General features: G+C 44.8%; 1 protein-coding gene across 3 annotated transcripts in view; it reads left to right on the forward strand.

Moving 5' to 3' along the window:
- Positions 1–6000, forward strand: part of LOC125291166 (cell adhesion molecule 2-like) — a 231256-nt gene that overhangs the window by 116014 nt on the left and 109242 nt on the right. The window lies entirely within an intron of this gene.

Raw genomic sequence — 6000 nt, forward strand, 5'->3', positions numbered from 1 at the left:
ATGTTCACTTCCAGGTGTCCGCGGCAGATAATTGATTGAGTAGTCACTGTGCACCGCGACTGACATCTGTCCAGCGTAACGATGAAATCCTTAATTATGCCCGTGCCAAAGCCCACGCGGCCCAGTCTCTAGCCTGGTGTTGTGTTACACCTCTGACGTCTGTAAACACAGCAGGCACTCACAATGGAGGCCCGTTAGATTCGGTTAGAGGCCCTGAGGGTGTGGGCGGAGATGTGGAAATCCTGCCTCAGTTCAGACAAATTTATTTCTGCCGTAATTGTATTTTTTTCCTGAAGGGCTGCAGATACAGTATAGTGATTACTCTATTACATAATATGTGTGATGACAAGTGTGTGCGTGTGTGTGTGTGTGTGTGTGTGTGTGTGTGTGTAGGTGTGGTGTGTGTGTGTGTGGCTGGGAGTACCCTTCAGAATTAAATGGATATATCGAACCTCTGTTTACCTCCCTCTCCCGCCTGTGCTGTGTGGCTCTGGGTGTGATGCTGCGTGGAGATCGAGACGTTGACATCTTTATGAGGATTATAGTGGGGAGAGGCATCCACTCACCACACACACACACACACACACACACACACCCCAGGGGCCTGTTGCATTCTTTGATGTCGATAAGGGCTCAGGTGCAGCAGCCCAGCATGCACAGCAGGGAGCCACCCCAGATAGCCGCCATGACGCCACAGCTCCTCCGGTCTACATCTGGCCCACAGCCGGCAGAGCCAGCATCTGACTGCCTGTCACTACCAGGGGGCTTCAAAATAGAAAAGTGAAAATACATGAATGCATTCACAGGTGAAAACAAACAACAACACATCTAAGTCGATTGTTGAGAGTTTGCTGGAGGGTATGCTTATGTCACTCTCCTGGAAGTCTGTGTTCATAGTAAGGTGCCATGGTGTGGTGTGTTTTGGCTGCAGGTGTGTCTCCTGGAAGTCTGTGTTCATAGTAAGGTGCCGTGGTGTGGTGTGTGTTGGCTGCAGGTGTGTCTGACAGTTCTTTTGCTGTTGTCTCTGCAGCACTTTGAGATATCTGTGTGTTTTTTTTTATTTGTGCTAGCAAAGATCAGAATGGTTAGAATCTGTCATTCATATGATCTTTCAGTCTTGTGTGTGTGTGAGTGTGTGTGTGTGTGTGTGTGTGTGTGTGTGTGTGTGTGTGTGTGTGAATGTGTGTGTGTGTGTGTGTGTGTGTGTGTGTGCGTGTGAGTGTGAGAGTGTGTGTGTAGTGTACACATGTGTGAGAGAGAAATGTAATAGGGATTTTGAAACATGGTCTGTCAGCTGTCTTTTCACTCGTTAATTTTGCCGGTCACTTTCGATTTGCTTAACACATCCGATTAAGTGAACCCTGACAGGGATTTGTGGTTGAGATGACAAGCTCATGAAAAATGTCCTTTTTGTCACAACCTCAGTGTAACACAGAAATGAATGTAGCCACGGGGCCAAACCCATTCATCTGTGTGTTTGTGTGTGTGTGTGCGCGCGCGCGTGTGCGTGCGTGCATGCGTGTATGTATCTGTGTGTGTGTATAAAAAGTGATGGTGGTGATTTGTCTATTGTGTGTAAGCTCGGGCATGTAGAGCCTGTCGGGCCATTGACCGAACCTCATTGTAATTGTGTTCTGCATAAATGACAAAAAAAACAAATGTTTCATCTGATTAAAGCACCTGTCAAGGCAAGACAAAGGAGATCTTTGATCCTGACTCATTTCATCGTGGGCCACATCGAGTGCCAACATGCCCACTGTAATGTAATGGCAGTAATAATTTGTACTCATGCTCTCTCTCAGTGTGGCTGTCAGGTTGTTATATGCCCTACAACTGCGGGTTGGTTTCAAACAATGACATACAAGGAAAGAGGAATATCACAGACTTAGCTGTGGTAAGAGCACCAACTCTCTCTAAATTTAATCACAACAAAAATGTCAAATCATGTCCGGCTATATCAGGGGAATATTCAAAGATGATGGTATGCTTGTCTGCTAATTATTTCTCATGCAGGAAGTGCACTAGAAGGCGGGGGGTGAACTCCTTCCATGACTAAGTTGGGTGAATATGACCAAGAAATGAGCTGCCGATGCTAATCAGAGTAGCTTTAAATAGCCGCAGTACAACAGGGTCATGATAGCCAGATCAGCTGACAGGAACTGTATCCTGTTCCCTCTGAGATCCTGTTGGCACGTATCTTTGTCCCCGTCTCATCTCTCTTCCTTCATCACCCTTTCTCTCTCTCCCTCTCTCTCTCCCTCTCTCTCTCTCTCCCTCTCTCTCTGTCTTTCTAAATCTGTCTTTGTCTTTCTCCTCTTCTCATTCACACCATCCTGTCTTCCTGGCGACGCGCTGCTTTTTGGCTCTGTACCACTGGCCGCAGTGTCTTCACCTGTGCGGGTCGAGCCTTTTAGCCCCTGACCCCTCCAAGGGGCCCCTGGAACTGCCCCTCTCACTCTTGGCTGCCGGCCTCTCTGTCCACTCCTCTGTCCACTGCCTCTGCTGTCGGCTGTGTTCTCACACAACGTCCTCTTGACATTGAAAATAATAGCATAATAACATATGGGCCTGAATGGAGCACAGTTTCCATTTGGGTCCATTTTATCACCATCTTAATTCAATGTCAGTGGCCACAATGAAAATTAATTGAAGACTGTACATATTTGATGACTATCTTTATCATGCACTGCATAGTAAAAAATAATGGTTATATATGTTTCTTTATAGCCAAGAGAAGAAGTGTCAGAGAAGATGAGACACTTTTAGACGTGTTGCTAATGTACTTGTCCATGGTTGATGGCTAGAACAATAAATGTCCAGGAAGATTATGGAGAAGATTTCATTGCCCTGCTGACATTGTCCGACCTCTAGGGTTCAGTTCCACGAAAACGTTAGCATGCAAGGCTAATTGGAGCGGCAGTGCTACCAATTGTGTCATGGTTGACGTGCCATTGCTGAAATGACCGGTGGCCTGTGAAGGTTTATCACGTAAGGGTCAGTAAACAAATGCAGCCCTCGTGCATAAATTGCATTACTTACCTCCGTACCTCCTGTAATGTGATTTGACCTCTCCCTGCCTCTCTCTGTCTGTCTTTCCTGCGCAATGTCAGTAGTGATTTTGCAGATGAGAGCTGCTCCTGTCACAGACAGAACATCATTTCTGCCTCCCTCCTCTTAGTCTGTAGCTACTCAACGTGACCAGTCACTGCATTTATAATGGTCAGGTGCGCTGAGCGATCACGCGGATGTGTTGCATTGCAACCCTTCCGACATCTCCTGTCCCAACACCTCTAACAACCCTTAAAGGAATTATCCGGAGTAAAATGCACTTTAGATCAATTTACGGATGATTGGGAGTACATACGTTGAGTTGACATCAAAATTATGTCATTCGGATGTGTTTTGAGAAAGTTCGATTTTACCGTTTTTAGTCAAAATTCGTTAGCCTGGAAGTGACCAGGGCAAGTCATTTCGCCGCTACAAAACGCTATTTTTATACCTCTTCTACAGACCTCCTGGCCTCTCGTGCTCTCTCTCTCAGGCAGAAGAGAAGAAAAGAGAGAGACATGGTTGAGGCAGACTCACTGGAGAACCTGTAGCCCTCAGCAGGCCTTGGGGAGACCTGGGTGCCTGGAATCTTCTTTGAAGATTCTCACCATTCAGTGCACATACAAATAAACACACAGACAGACATGCATACACATACATACACACATTTGTATGCACACACACACACACACACACACACACACACACACTCAGAGGATGCTTGCCCACTCAGAGGATGCTTGCTAGACACAGGCTTTGGTCGATGCAAGGTGACTGGAAATAGGGCTTGTTTACCGCCATTGATTGTGGATTTGGCCCAGTCAATCAGAGTGGCACTGACCAATGGGCTCCCCCTAGAAGTCTGGACTATAACGGAGGTAGACTAATCCTCCCCCCGGCTATATCTAGTCTGATTCTTTGTTAGGATAATTTATTAGAGCCTTGTTGGGACATAATGACTATAGACAGAGAACCAAAGTCTTTCATGACTTCAGTCTCACAAAAACATCCCCCAGTGCACTTTGAATCAAACTTGTCATTGAGTGTGTTGTCCATCATCTAGATTGGTCTTGGTTAATTGTCTTGCACTGCAATGTAATGTAAGCTCAACAAAGCGATCACTGTAACAATTTAAAATTCTGTAAAATTTTGTCTAACTGATTGGTCCCAATGCACAGTGCAGTAGCATGAAGGCATATAGGGAGGGATGTGGTTCATTTGCATTTCAAAGGCAGATGGAGGGTGGCGAGAGCGCAGGGTTGTCCAGTAGCTCATTTTTACACGGAGGGCCTCCTTGTCATCCTTTGTCTGGTGTCGTTCTCCTGATGAATTGGAGAAAATGAGAGGAGATTTTCATTCCGCCACATTTCATTTAGCCAGCATCCACTGATGTGAGTGCCGCTAATCAGATATTGGCTGACATGTTTGTGTGTATGTGTGATTTTTGTGTGTGTGTGTGTGTGTGTGTGTGTGTGTGAGAGAGAGAGAGAGAGAGAGAGAGAGAGAGAGAAAAATATTGTGTTGTGTTGTGTGCAGTAGTGTATTTGTATGTGTGGGTGGTGTAGTGTTTGTTTCTGTATATATTTTGTGTGTGTGTGTGTTTTCGCTTACGTGTGTATTGGTGTGTGTTTGTCGGCCTATCTGAGCGTGCCTCCTGGTATCTCTGTGTGTTTTGCTTGAGGATCTCTACTCTACCAAAAAGATTGAATTAGTCTGAGATTCTTTCATGACACATGTCCTCATGACCTGCCCGCTTGAGTTAGTTTTTCAATCAAGAATGACATATTTATGGATAAATCTGATCAGTTAGGCAGAAAGAAACGGGCTCAAGAACTGTTTACATTACGGACACTGAGAAGTACTATTTGTTATTAGCTGACATTTGTGAATGGCACAATTCATGTTTATTTATTCATTTCTTCATACCATGGATACATATTAGTTTGGAAATTAATAATGTTTCCGCTGAAAAAGCAGTTAAATACACAAACAGCATAAGATGACTAGTTCACATTCACGTCTGTTATTTGTATGCCTGGTCTGCAGACGTCACAGTGGTTGTTTGTAGAACTGTTATGTTTGGAGTATTAGCACATAGTGTTTTTTATGACTTACTCACCATATGGCTACGGTCATATTTGACCAAGGTTAATGTTGGAACATCATGATATTTTGTGTTAGGTCTGCCATGTTGTAATCATGATTTAGATAGATGTAAAAGGTACACTTGAATACTGTATGCTCAGACACATTGTGTTGTATTTGATATTTGCCACTGACAATTGGAAAGACATGAAACTTAACTCTGACATACAGTGACACAAGCACACACAAGCACACCTTTAGTCTCTGCACTGTGTGTTCCTGTGGTTACATGTCTATGTCTATTTTTGAAAGACAAAAGACAAAATAAAGTTAGTTTTTTTCCAAGACAGAGACTTATTTGAAGCACCATGGCAGCCTGTGATTCTCACTCAGCAAAGCTTTTCTCTCTCTCTCTCTCTCTCTCCTTACAAGCTTCCCTCCTGTGTTGTTGAAGGTGTCTGGGTTGTAATTAGAGAGCAAGCGACCCTGATTAACCTTTCACCCTGTCAGATTGGGGTCCCGAGCGCACGTACTGAGGAGAATTATAGCAGGAGAATGAAATGAAGTCATGGAGGGTGTGTGTGTGTGTGTGTGTGTGTGTGTGTGTGTGTGTGTGTGTGTGTGTGTGTGTGTGTGTGTGTGTCTGTGTCTGTGTGTGTGTGTGTCTGTGTCTGTGCCTGTGTGTGTGTGTATGTGTGGTAGGACTTTGTTTATAATGCCCTGAAATGCTTGTTGAAACAATGCGTCAGCCTCCTTTATCGGGTGGTATCCCCCAGCACAGGCAGAACTGAGCAGAGCTACCTGTCCATTCACATCTGAAATCAGAAAAAAAAGGATCTCACAGAAGCCCTTAGTCTGAGAGGTAGT

The sequence above is a fragment of the Alosa alosa genome, chromosome 2 (assembly GCF_017589495.1).
Source record: "Alosa alosa isolate M-15738 ecotype Scorff River chromosome 2, AALO_Geno_1.1, whole genome shotgun sequence".
In the NCBI taxonomy this organism is placed as follows: domain Eukaryota; kingdom Metazoa; phylum Chordata; class Actinopteri; order Clupeiformes; family Clupeidae; genus Alosa; species Alosa alosa.